A 14,858-nucleotide genomic window follows, 5' to 3' on the forward strand; every position below is an offset into this window, starting at 1 on the left:
CAGTGTTGCATCCTTCACTTAGAAGAGCACACCTCACTAGACCAGGAGCTGACCAGATACCTTAAACGTTCTCCAATTCACTGCCCTTGGCCACTGAGTAATACCACTCAACATAGTGCAGGAAGCAATAGAGATGGTGCAAAGAATGTTGGATTTGATGTCAGAGAACCAGAGTTCAAATCTTGACTCTGATACTTATTATTTGTGGGAACCTAGGAAAGTTCCTTCATCTCTGGGTCTCAATTGCCTCATATAAAATTCAACTCAACTCAAGAAATATTTATTAATTGGCTACTTGTGTATGGCATTGTGCTAAGTAGTGGGTATATGAAGACAAAAAAAATTAAACCCTACCTCAAGGAGCCTGCATTCTATTGGAGTGGGTAAGATATTTCGTGGATCCGAATCCTCTACTAAATATAGCTCATGATCTCCCTCTGATGCATTTACTTTTCATCAGCAGCCTTAGGACATATTTTTTTTTCAAAACAAAGAAATTTGACAAAATAGCATAGTAATAAAATAATAGAACATATCCCCGTAAAGCTTGAGTTCTCTCTCCAATCAAAATGCACATGCTCAGTGGGAAGAGTGGACCTGAATATGGATCACACATGGGATATACACATGTAGTGAATGTATGTGGCCAAAATACCCAGAGTTGATATGAAGGGAGTATTTGTGATGAGGCCACATATATAAAGAAGCAACCCATTCATCTGAGACTGAAGAGTTCCTTCTTGCTGGTGATAACTGAATCTAAAATAGCATTTCCCCTTATTGGTTCCTTTGGTTTTGAAGGACCAAATTATTATTTTTTAAAATGATGAAATCATTTGCTGCTTCATCAGTCAACATTTATTTATTAAGCACTTACTATGTATCAGGCACCGTCTAAGCTCTGGGGGTACAAAGAAAGGTAAAAACATAGTCCTTTTCTTCGAGAAGCTCACATTCTAATAGGAGAGATAACATGCAACTAAATTATGTGTGTACAAAATATATACATTGTAAATCAAAGGGAATCTCAAAGACAAAGTACTATCAAATCCCTAGTACTTATTTTTTGGCTGACATACCGCACTGTTAATTAATTTTTTTAATTTAATTTTGTTTTCAATTAATAATATTCTCTCTTCTTCCCACCATTCTCCCCATTGAAAGAAAGAAAAGAAAACCCCATGAAACTGTTGCGGGCCGAGTTAGAGCTGAGCCCTGTCCTCCTTGGACCTCCAGGCCCAGGGGCCTGCTGAGATAAACTCAGGGCTTTGGGATGTGGGTGGAGCCAGGAGGAGGGGTCTCCCCTTTGTTGCCTCCCTAGCAATTCCAGGTCTTTGTCTGCCTGCCTGACCACATGGAACTTCCAGCTGCCTGAACACGTGGAGTTTCCGGTCTTTGCCTGGACTGCCTGCCTGCAGGGAGCTTCAGGTAGCATGGGAAGAGAAGGGGAGGAGAGTAGGCAGAGTCGGGGCGGTCCTAGGATTCAGGTGTATAGAGTTTTACCTGTCCTTCACCCATGTAACCAAAGAATGTACCTACGTCACTAAAGATATAAATGTGCTGCTTGCTGAAATAATAAACGGAGTCCTTCACCATCTTTTCGGCTCCCGCCCCGTACATTGTCCGCGAGATCAGGTCCTTTGCTTAGGCAAAGGCCTGGGGCTTGGGGGGAACCCCGAGCATAGTTACGAGGCTTCGGAAGCTCGTAACATGAAACAAATATGTATAATCAAGCAGACTACATTAATGCATTTGGCTATGTCCAAAAATGTGTGCCTCTTTCTGCATCTTGTATCCATCCATCACCTCTCTTTCAAGAGGTGATTGGTATATTGCATCTTTGGAATCATGGTTGCTCATTGCATTGATTTGATTTCTTAAGCCTTTCAGTCATTTACAATGCTGTTGTTTAAATCATTCTCCTGGCTCTGTTTACTTCACTTTGTATCAGTTCATACAAGTCTTCCTAGGGTTCTCTGAATCCATTCTTTTTGTTACTTCTTAAGGCAGAGAAATAGCTCCAGCAGATGTCTGAAGAATTGCATGTCAGTATTCTCATGGGATAATGTGTGTCAACACTATATTTTAACCTATGGTCCAGAAAATCCAAATCTCAATTCTGAAATAGCATCTTCTTTTAAAAATAATATTTTATAATATAATTAATAATAATATAATAATAATTTCCCCCAGTTACATGTAAAAACAATTTTTAACATTTTGATTTTTTAAAAATTTTGAGTTCTAAATTCTATTCCTCCCTCCCTTCCATTCTCTCTCCCTGAGATGGTAAGTTATTTGATATAGGTAATATATGCATTATCATGTAAAACATTTCTATATTAGTCATTTTATGTGAAAAATTCAAACAAAAAGAGAAAGAGAGACAGAGAAAGAGAAAGAAAAAGAGAAAAGGAAGGAAGGAAGGAAGGGAGGAAGGAAGGAAGGAAGGAAGAAAGGAAGAAAAGAAAGGAAAGAAAGAAGAAAGGAAAGAAAGAAAGGAAGGAAGGAAGGAAGGAAAGGAAGGAAGGAAGGAAGAAGGAAAGAAAGAAAAGAAAGAAAGAAAGAAAGAAAGAAAGAAAGAAAGAAAGAAAGAAAGAAAGAAAGAAAAAGAAAGAGAAAGAAGGAAAGGAGAAGCATGCTTCAATCTGTATTCAGATGGCATCAGTTCTTTCTCTGAAGAAAAATAGTATTTTTTATCATGAGTCCTTTGGGATCATCTTGGATCCTTGTATTGCTGAGAATAGCCAAGTTATTAATAGCCCTTCATCATACAATGTTGCTATAACAGTGTACAATGTTCTTCTGGTTCTGCTCACTTCACTTTGCATCAATTCATGTAAATTAGCATCTTCTTAACTAGATATTCCCTAACCAGAGAAGAGTGTCATGGTCCAAACAGTGCCACAGGAAGGTTATTTTGCCAATTGTGTGGAGTATAGATTAGAGAGGGGAGAGTGTGGAAGCAGGGAGGCTAATTAGCAGGTCATTACAATAGATGATAGACTTCAACTAGGGTGTAGTCTTCTGCGTAGAGAGAACAGGAATGTTGCAAGAGCTGCTGTTCTAAAAGTAAGATCAAAACATCTTGGCAGGTGGTGAGAGATAAGGGAGTGTCAAGAGTGTCTTCAAGGTCATTTACTTGGAAGACAAAGAAGATGGTGACGCCTTCAACAGAGATAGGGAAATTTGGAGAATGGGATGGTTTGGAGGTAAAGATAATCGGTACTATCTTGGACATGCTGAGTTTTAGTCACCCAAAGTCTATGTGGTTGGAGATTCCAGTAGGGAACTGGTGATGAAAGGTTGTAGTTCAGGAAAGACATTAGCACTGGATATATAAATTTGTGAATTATTTGCATAGAGATAAAAATTGAACCATTAGAAATTATGTGACCTCTAGGCTCAGATCCTATGATAAATCCTGTAGAATCAGGAAGGGCTATGTCTCTCAGTGATGATTAAAGCAGGGGTGGCCTTGAAATTGTCCTTGCAATTCTCCTAGGTGAGCTTAAGGGGAAGAGCATACATTTAAAGTAGCAATAATAATTCATATTTATATAGCACTTCAACGTATACAAAGGTTTTCTCTTTATATTTCTTATTCCAAAAAGCTTCTAATGTAAAATTTGGAAAGTTTGAGTTATCCACTTTAAATCAAATTATCAGAAGTCACCTGATCTTGAGAACTCTATTATTCAAATTATACAGAACTCCTGGATTTGTGTTCTAGCACCATCATTTCAGAGGTATGTGGCAATGAAGGTCATTTAATCTCTTCAGACCTTAGTTTTTTACTCTGTCGAATAAAAATAATTACAACTGTACTACCCACTTCCCAAGGTTATTGAGAAGAAAGTGCTTTTGGTAAGCCCTAAAGAGCTAGATAAAACATGATTTAAAATTATTAATATTATTATAAAGTGCTACCCTCAGTAAAATGCCTTAGGCATTCTAAGAGATGTACCAAATGGAAATTATACTGAACATAAATAATAATAACAATAATAATAGTAACCTATAATGATCCTTATCTAAAGGACTGGAAGGATTAAAGCAATCTGATAGCACTTCAAATATTTTTTCTTAACAGATCACTAAGACTGGGCTAGATCTAACTGGCCTTCACATTCCTGTTGCCTATGATTCATCCTGGTATTTCACAATTCCCCCTGGAAGGTGCCAATAACTTAAATTTGTTACTGGGGCCTTTTTCCCTAGGGCACCCATTTTGTGGAGTTAACAGGGCTCATCTCAAAGTTAGTTTTACCTGGAAAGAAGCACACTCTTGTGCACTGATTCTCAAATTTGTCTGGAGGCCCAGCACTTAACTGCTTTGTTTGAGTCACGGAGTTAGAGGTAGAAGAAGGGACATTAGAACGTAGAATGTCAGAAATGGAAGGAATCTTAGAACATAAAATGTCAAGGTGAGGAGATTTCATCTAGTCTAGCAGTTCATGTGTGTTCTATGGACCCTGGGAGAGCCTGAGACCCCTTCAGGGGGTGCACAAGATCAAAACCACTTACATAATGACACTTAGGTGTTATTTGACTATTAAAAGACTCCTCCCTTCACCAACTACATATCTGTGTGAGACTAGATTTTCTTCATGTACTTCAACAACATATTACAACAGAATGAATGCAGAAGCAGATACAAGCAACTGTTTTCTATTAAGCCAGATATTAAAGAGATTTGCAAAAATTTATAAACCAATGCCACTACTTTTATTAAATTTGTTTTGAAAAATACAGAGGGGTTTTTTCATTAAAATATGTTAACACATATTTTTGTTTATTATCTATTTTTTTTATTTTTTATTATTGTTTTAAATGAATTGGTTGTTGTTGTGGTTCGGTTGTTTTGGTCTTATCCAACTCTACGTGACTCCATTTGGGGTTTTTGTGGCAAAGATTCTGGAGTAGTTTGCTCATTTTACAGATGAAGAAACTGAGGCAGACAGGGTTAAGTGAGTTGCCCAGAGTCACATAGCTAGTAAGTGTCTGAGGCCAAATTTGAACTCAGGAAGATGAGTCTTCCAGACTCTTGGCTTGGCACTCTATGCAGTGTTCCACCTAGCTGCTCCTTTAAACGAATGAACGGATGGATAAATAAATACATAGATAGATAAATAAATGATTAAATTTTTATCAGCTTCAATTTCTAATATGGAAAATACTGATAAATATAACCCACATTTTAAAAAAGCTTGTTAGGGTTCTCAAATGATGTTTAAGAGTGTAAAGGGAGCAGGAGACCAAAAAGTTTGAGAAATACTGATCTAGTCCAACACACCCATTTCTAAGAGAGAAAGTTGAGGCCCAGAGAGGAGAAGGGATTTGTCGCAGCACACACAGTTAATAAGTGGCAGACTGAGAGAAGAACACAGGTCTTCTTATTCCTAGTCCAGTGCTTTATCTGTAATACCATACTGTTGTATCTTTAGAAGCCATTTAGATGGTTTCTAAAGTTCTTCAGTTCCTGATTCTACATTTATATGTTTCTCTTCTCCAAAAAGGCTGTTACCATAATACATATATATGTAAATACACATAGGCATATATACATACATGTGTACATGCATGTAATTAAATTGAATTAAAATGAAATTTGCCTGGAGGAATTTGGAAACTTTCTTGATACATCTTGAAATAAATGGAAAAATCAGGAGAAAGGAATAGAAGCTGGGGCTGACTTAAGGCCTAATGATTAAAACAGGCTTAACATTCCTTGAAATTTATGAGTAACTGTTGGGTTTCTACCACTGTTTCTCCACCTTGGCATAACACAATTTCACACAAATTAGAAGCCTGTAGAATCAGTCATGCAAATCTAAGCATATATAGAAGCACTAACACATAGATCTACACAGAAACACACAGAGATATGAAAGGTAGAAAAGCTAGGGGAGAGAATGTGAGAGGGAGGACCAGAGGCACCTCATACCCAAACAAGAACACTTTTATGTTTTATACAATAAGGAGAGGCCAATGGAAGAACAATATGCAGCTAGGTTGCACAGCAGATAAAGCACTAGGTCTGAAGCTAAGAAGACTCATTTTCCTGGTCTCAAACATTTACTAGCTATGTGACCCTGGGCAAGTCACTTAGCCCTGTTTGCCTCAGTTTCCTCATCTGTAAAATGAGCCAGAGAAGGAAATGACAAACCACTCCAGTATCTTTGCCAAGAAAACCCCAAGTGGCGTCACAAAGAGTTGGACACAACTGAAACAACTCAACAACAAATGGAAGAAAAAGAATGGGAGAGAAATAGTGAGGATACATTCCCTGCCTCCTTGGTGGGTTTAGAGTGGTGATGGTGAGTGACAGTAATGGAGAATGATTGCTTGATAGGGCCAGTGCACATGCACACGCACAGAGTGAAAAGGGTAGGTGTGAAGGGGGTGGAGGAAAACCACATTTATCATATTTTTCCCCTCAAGCAAGCCCAGTATATTTCCTTCTTATTTTCTCTCATTGAAGGAGGGGAAAAAAATGATGTCACTACTAAATCAAAAGGTCTTAAAGGGCTGAGGCCATTTCTTTGTTGTCGTTGTTCACTTGTGTCTGACTCTTCGTGACTCCACGGACCATAGCATATCAGTGCTGTCCATGGGGTTTTCTTGGCAAAGATACTGGAATGGTTTGCCATTTCCTTCTCTGGTAGATTAAGGCAAGCAAAAGGAATTTTCCCAGAGTCACACAGCTAGAAAGTATCTGAGGTCACATTTGAATTCAGGTCTTCATGATTCAATGGCTGGTGCTCTATCTACTGCACCACCTAGCAGAAGTTCCCAACTTATTTGGCCTACCACCACCTTTTCAAAAAAAAATTACTCAGTGTCCCCCTGGAAATTTACTTTCTTTAACCCATTAATGATTTTTTAAAAAAAAATATGTGTCATTTCAAAAAATATAATTTTTTAAAGTGACACATCTTGAATTTAATAATTTATTGTAAATTTTTGGATTTTTTCCTTGCATTGAAATTTTGATGACACAATATTGCATCATGTGACTATATAGTATCATATTATAAACAAGTCATTACAGGCACATATTCCTGCTGAGACATGCTGGACTTCCCAACAATACACGACATGTTCGCCTGCCAACACTTACTTGTTAAAACCTGTCAGTGGACTTGACCAGTTATAACTTGCACTTTGTGTGTTTATTTGGAAAATAATGTGCTCACTATGACTTTAACTCTATTACACAACAGATGAAACATGTATGAATGGTTTTTCCAAATTTTCTCTTCTTCTTTATGCTTCCACTGCCCTCTTACTTTTATTCAATGCCCCCCCAATTGTACCCAAGGCTATTACTTCCCCCCCCCAGATAGTTCCAGAGCCCCCTGGGGCAGTATTGTCCACTTTAAGAACCTATGAATGCCTGCATGCCATTTCTTAGTCTTCCTTCTGTTCCCATAGAATCTGCCATGTTGCCTTGCAAGAAATATTTATGGAATGATTTCCCCCAAATTCTTCCATGCAAAGTCTGACTTTATTCAAATTTGTTTCCAGAGGATTTATTAATAAGCTACGAAAACATCTTGTTTCCTGTCTCTGCACTCTAGTCACATCATCTCCAGATTACACTGCTTAGGTCTCACAACTAATCACATTACTCTGTTGCCTACAAAACCCTTAGCCTCGAGCCAAAACCTCTCTATTGCCTAATCAAATAGTCTTGTACCAAAAGCCACTTGGAGCAGCTAGGTGGCGCCACAGTGCATAGAGCACTGGGCCTGGAGTGAGGAAGACTAATCTCCCTGAGTTCAAATACAGCCCCAGACACTTACTAGCTGTGTGACTCTGGGCAAGTCACTTAACCCTGTTGGCCTCAGTTTCCTCATCTGTAAAATGAGCCAGAGAAGGAAATGGCAAACTGCTTCAGTATCTTTGCCTAGAAAACCCCAAATGGGATCACAAAGCGTAAGTCACCACTGAACAACAACAAAAACCATTTATTTATAATGTACAAAGCTCCAAAGTCCTTCTGTAATCAGATTTCACTCTATTATCTGCCTCATGCACCCTACACCTCCTTACTACCCTTTGCACAACTCTGTTTTCCTGCCTCCCCTTTCACACATATGCCCTCCAGTACCTGGTAGGCTTTCATTTTAGGAATATTTCTGTAACTTCTGTCCTTGCTTTACCCAATGAAAAAGATATCACAGTTTTCTACAGGCTCAAGTGTGAATCGTACATGTGTCCACTAACTTTTCTTTCAAGATGACCCAGACCCTGCCTCTTCTATGAAGACTTCTCTGATTCCCCTCCCACACTCCAAGCAGAAGTGATTGATTCTGGGGCAGCTAGGTGGTGCAGTGAGTAGAGCACAGGCTCTGGAATCAGGAGGACGAGGACCTGAGTTCAAATTCAGCCTCAGACACTTGACATACTTACTAGCTGTGTGACCTTGGGCAAGTCACTTAACCCCAATTGCCCTGCCTTCCCCTCTGCAAAAAAAAAAAAAAGTGATCGATTCTTCTGACCTCATCTCTTTACTTGTGAATTTAACATGTTCAAATGTGTGTTATTTTCAACTTTGTACATCCTGTTGTACCTAACTATGATAGCCATAAGGGCAGCTAACATCTTTTATTTTTTTATCACTCTCACCACTAACCATGCCATACCACACATAGTAGGTACTTAATAAAATGTTTTTGAATGAGTGAATGAATGAATGTCATCAATTTTGCTATCACTTGGTGAGGATTCCACAAAGGTGAAAAAAGACTCCCAGGACCAGGAGTCACCACGTACCCCTCAGCCCCTCATAATTCTCTACATGGGTATCTAATTTATGTATATATATATATATATATATATGCACGCTCTCCACAGGGACCTTGTATATGCAAGGGGAGAGTGGACCCTTGTTTCAGGAATGGGTTTGCAACTTCTGTTTTTGCAATGAAGTGGGTGCCATCGCTTTCTAGGGGCTCAGATGGGAATCTTACATGTATATATTAACTTGTAACTGAAACTGTTTATGTTTTGAGCCTGGTAAGCCTATGTCTTCACAAGGGGGACAGGGGACTGACTACCTTAGGACCATGTCTATTATGAAGCTCAAGCCATCTAAGTGAGAGCAGCCAGCCTGGAGACATCCACGAAGTATACTCAGGCCTTCTGTGTCAAGAGGTAGCTGCTAACAAAAGTGTTACACTTCACTAATGAATTATCTGGGGTCAAATCTTTTACTGAAGTCATTCCCTTAACCAAGGGAGTTGGGGAAACTTTTAGTCTCCTTAATATTATTAGTACTGAGCTACTACTGTTAGCAACAGGTAGTAATGCTGTCACATATATAGGCTCACATCAGTCTATCACCTAAGGAGATTGAATACTTCAGAAAGTAAAGAAGCCTCGGCCTCATGGAAGTGCTAAAGCCCTATTTCCCTGGTGTGCATGGGAAGATATATTGTCATATTCATGAAAAATCTATAAGTCATAAAGGGAGGAAGGAAGTGAGGATGTGCACAGTAGGCCAAGAGAGCTGGGGAACCTTGTCTAGAAGCAAGGGAGTGCCATGTTGAGGGCTTGAGAAAGAATTCATGTATACCCAAGCTGCCTTCTATTTCTAGCTAGGTGGTACAGTGGATAGAGTGCCAGGCCTGGAGTCAGGGGGATTCAATCCAGTCCCAGATTCTCATTAGCTGTGTGGCCCTAGGCAAGTCACTGAACCCTGTTTGCCTCAGTTTCCTCATCTGTAAAATGAGCTGGAGAAGGAAATGGCAAACTGCTTTAGTATCTTTGCCAAGAAAACCCCAAATGGGACCACAGAGAGTCAGACACAACTGAAAAAATGACTCAACAACAAATCTCTGGCAACGACATATTTGACAACAAAACCATTTTCAGAGGACTGAGAATTTTCCTTCTATCTCTGGTAATGCTATTTTTGACAACAATGGCATCATAATTTTTAGGGCTGAAAGCACCCTCAGCGATCTCTAATCCAACCACTTCATTCTACAGCAGAAGAAACTGAGACTCACAAGGGGGATGAGACTTCATGGAATCATAGGTTCAGAATGGGAAGTGTGACCGATCAAGACAACTTAACTCCACACCCCCATTTTATAGATGAGGAAGACTCGCCTTAATTTTGGGGCCTGAAATTTGAAAAAAATGTATTACATAAAGTTATTGAACTCAAGTTTTATTCATCTGCTCATAGCTTTCAGGCATCTTTTGGGCAAGTCTGGTGCATGTATGCATGCTTAGTCCATTCCGTTTCATGAACCTGAAGCACCAGTTGTGTCCTCCTTTGAAATCAGTAACTTCTTTTTCATCAGCAATTCTTCTTGCCTCACGCTGAACCATCTTTGTGGACACAGGAATTCAATTGCCCTTTGCTCTTCAATCCATATCTTCAATTCTCTCTCTAAATCAGACCATTTTGCTGACTTTCCTCTTATGGCCTTCTTCTGCTGTGGTGTTTTCAGTAGGGTTTCTTCTTCCTGTAGCCAGTCTCGGATTGTTTTCTCAGTTGGAGAAGCACCAAACTTATGTTCAGCAGCACGATTTCCATTCACTTTTGCAAACTGGATCACTTTTAACTTGAATTCAGCACTGTATGAAAATCTTTTCTGAGCCATTTCTGGGCAGAACACGGCAAAACATAACCTAATATACCGGTAACAAGTGCAAGACAATGAGCACAAAGACAACAAGCACGAAAAAGCAGGAAATGCTAGTAAAAAAAACTACAATCACTGTATAAGATGCACTCCATTTTTAGACCCCAAATTTTTCAAAAAGGGGTGCATCTTATACATGGGGAAATACGGTAAATGATTCGTTTAAGGTCATAACAACAGCGTGCAAAAGAGCCAAGGTTGCCCACCAAGTCTTCTGATTCCCAAATGTCTTACTTATATAATGAGGGTTTGGCCAGTGAGAGCCTAGTTCTTAGAGTTTGCTCAAGTTTACCCTTCCTTGTGAGTTATAAAGGACATGTATAATATCCCCTGCCTAGTTTCAATCCAACACATAGAGGCTTGGTGAATTTCCTGGCCAAAGTGATTAGGGACCAAAACTATGTAGGGGTCAGATGTTGGATGAAGAGCCAGAACTACGTTCAAATATAAAATCCTCTCTCTCTCTCTCTCCTTCTTTCTTTGTCTTTCTCCCTCTTTTTCTCCTCTCTCCCTCCCTCTTTCTTCCTTTGTCTTTGTCTTTCTCCTTTTTTTCTCCTTCTCTCTTTCTCTTTCCCTCTCTCTTTCTTTTTCTCTCTTTGTCTTCTTCCCCTCCTCCCCCCACCCTCATCATTTGAGTAAGGAAAGATTATAAGTGCACCTCCAGGTGAAGGAAAAGTCAGCAGCTGTCTTGTCTCCCTACCTGGAACATGATTCCTAGTTTTTCCTTGTTGATTCTTCCTTGATTTTAGGAGAATGAGTATTCAAAAAGGTTCCTTCAACAACCAGTCAGTAGCAGAGACCAGGGGAGGTAGTTGAGACAGTAGCTGACTCAGATGAGTGCCAGTCCTCAGGAGCAACCTGCTTGACCCAGCCCAACAGTAGACTGATCTTTCAGCTGAGATGCCAAGTCCTGAAAAGAGCCAAACCAGCTGAGTCAAGGAAGTGACTTCTATCAGTGATGAACCTCCCAGAATGAACCTGGTACGTGGTGAAGATTCTGAAAATGGAAAAAAAGACTCCCAGTGGGTGAAAGTCACAACGTTCTTCTTGGCCCCACATGCTCCCTACATATATGCCTTAAGCTCTCTACTTCAATCCCACTCTCCCCAGGGACCTTACATACGCAAGGGGAAGGTGGTGCCCCTGTTTGGAGGATGTCCTTGCTAAGCCCACTCAGGAAATATCCTTTTGTAAATGCTAATCAATGTCAACTCTTTGATTGATATTGAAGGAAGCTCACCTGATGGAGGCTAGGGTTATCCTTAGAATTCTGAAAAGGGGAGTAGCAGTTGTTCTCTGGGAACTTGACTTACTCGCTCAAGTGGGGGTTGGGAGAGTGAGCCCAGAGGGATTGCAGCACTGGAATGAAAAATAATTAATTGTATTTCAAAAAGAGTTACCAGTAAGACTGTGCATCTGCCATTCTTAGAGCTCAGAATACCATATGACCAGAAACTCATCAATGCTTATGGCTACTGTATGCTTAGGGACCAAATATTCTGTGAAATGATTTGTGAATAGAACACCTTATCAAATGAGGTGTTAGCAACATAATGTCTGAAATTTCTTGCAAGAACAGAGGCTATAAAATATTCAGTGATACACTGTTGTTTGCTAGGGCAAGTCTAACTGAGGAATGAGCCCTAGATCAGTAATGAACATTCCAAAGGAACAAGATTGAAAGAATTAATTAGAACTTGCAAATAAGCACATTCCACCCATGTAAATTAAAACTGGCTTTTATAAACTGCTGTGTGTCCTTATATTAATCTGTGGATTATTTTGCTTTCATGCTAAGGACTTTTGACTATTTGCACAAGATCAATAGCAACATATTATTAAAAAATATTAGGGATTTACAGCTCTTAAGAATGCAGAGAATTGTTCCTATATTCCAACAATCTGTATTTTGAGGGACCAGAGCCCATTTTTTTGTGTATATATAGTTTAATTCAGGTAGATGTATGTATGAATATAGATTTGTTTGTAGATGTATATGCATGCATATGTATATATTTATGTGGGTGTGATCACAAGGTGGTGTGATGGAAAGAGAACTGGATTTGAAGTCAGAACACCTGGATTAAAATTCTGATTTTGCCACTTATGTGTGATCTTGAACAATTACTTCCCCTCTCTGGGTCACTGGTTGTTTTTTATCTTATAATTGAAGGGGTTAGATTAGATAGCCTTAAAGGTCTCTTCCAGCTCTAAACCTAGGAACTTATAAATCTATACATATCTTTGTGGAAAACAGTTCATACTGACTTGTGAGAGCTGATTGTTAACTTTTCAGTATGAGCATTTGCACCTTGAAAATTCACAAGTCAGGACTTGATTTATTGTTTTGTTAATTGTCTGGACTGTGATGGAGTAATGGAGAAACTGTTAATAATTCAGATTAAACTTAAAAGTATGGCATAAAAAGTATGCTGATATTTCTCGCCCTCCCCCACTTGCCTCTTCTGTGTAAGATAATTTACCCCATTCTACCTCTTCCTTTCTTTTTTCTCCCAGTACGATTTTCTATTACCCCTTAATTTTACTTTGAGTATGCAAGGGGAAGGCTGTGCCCATTTGAAGGATGTCTTTTTGGCTGTGAAACGTTTACCAGCACACCCCTGGTTCTACTGGTTCTATATGTATGTGATCCTTCCGCTGGGTAAGTACAGTGATCCTCAGGATGAGACCGGCTTCTGCATGAGGCAGCAAACTGAGGCTTCAGCCACCTGTTTCCTGTATCACACGGTATATGGCCTTTACCTGAGAAAGATCGGAAGGAGTCAAGTAGATAAGCCTTATTGCAAAAACTGGTTCACTAAGTTTTCTAAATGAAAGAAATACCCCAAGTATGAAGACAAACAAACTCCATTGATGCCCATGGAATCATTCTCGCCTAATCCAACCCATACCTGAACAGGAATCCCCTCCATAGCAATGCCAACAAATGATCATCCAATCTGTATTGTTAATATCCTTAGAGATGGGAGACTCTCTATCTTCAAGGCAACCCATGCCACCATGAGGCATCACAAATTGTTTTACTTTGTTCAGTGTCCATTCTCCCTACCCTCTCTTTTGCTTTGGTATTTGTAGCTGGGGGTGAAGCGGACTTGAACTCAGGAAAACCTGAGTTCAAATCCTGCCTCAGAAACCTAATAACTGTGTGACCTTGAGCAAGTCACTTAATCTCTGTCTACCTCAGTTCCCTCATCTGTAAAATGATATCTCACAGGATTGCTGTGAGGATCACATGAGATAAGATATGTAAAATGCTTTATAAACCTTACATAAGAATTATATAAAATCTAACTATTGTGTTTCCCCAGTAGATGCCCCAGAATTCAGGCTTCTCATTTTAGTCTCCAACAATGAGGCAGTAAAGACCTCTGGATTTTTCAGTTACAGAGATGCAAGCATAAATCTGCCTCCTCCCCTTCTGAGTTGCTAGGGAACCTTTCTTGGTTTTTTCCCCCCACTGTGCCAGTTTATTTTCAATGCCTTTCAAGGAGGTTGCTCCCCCATAAGTCTGGAAGATTCTGGTCACACGTCTATATAGTGTGGGTGAAACTTCAAACTCAGGCTTAGAAAAGATATTTAATCCTTTGGGTTTTGGGCAGCTTTATCTGTTCTGTATCATGAAGCTGTTTCACCATGAGCAGCCTCAGATGCCCTATGCCTCACTTTCTCATGTTTAAAAAGTTTTTTTTTTAATTCTCTACTTGGCAAAGGCTAAAAAAAAACAGAATGAATTATCCATTCATTCAAATAGAATTTCCAGAATGGTGAGAGAACTGGAGAGCATGCCATATAAGGCTCTGTTTGGGGATATTTTGCCTGGAGAAGAGATGTTTTAAGGGGGATGGACATGATAGCTGTTTTCAAACCACTACTATCCACAGGACTGTCCCAAACTGAAATGGGCTGTCTGGAGGAGTAGTGACCACAAACCAGGGATACTGTAGAAAAGATTATTGATAAGTTAGGGGTTGTACTTGATGGCTTCAAAGAAGTACATCATGGTGTTCTGTGATTCTGGGAATCTTTTTACCTAACAGATGCTGACTGTTAACACTGAGCGATGAGATAATCAGCATTTTTACAACACACTGTCACGGCTCTTGATAACTACTAATTAAATCTATTGTCTCCTTGGGAACGGAATTGGTGGTGTTACTCACATTTTACAGGAGA

Source organism: Trichosurus vulpecula, chromosome 3 (genome assembly GCF_011100635.1).
Source record: "Trichosurus vulpecula isolate mTriVul1 chromosome 3, mTriVul1.pri, whole genome shotgun sequence".
NCBI lineage: Eukaryota > Metazoa > Chordata > Mammalia > Diprotodontia > Phalangeridae > Trichosurus > Trichosurus vulpecula.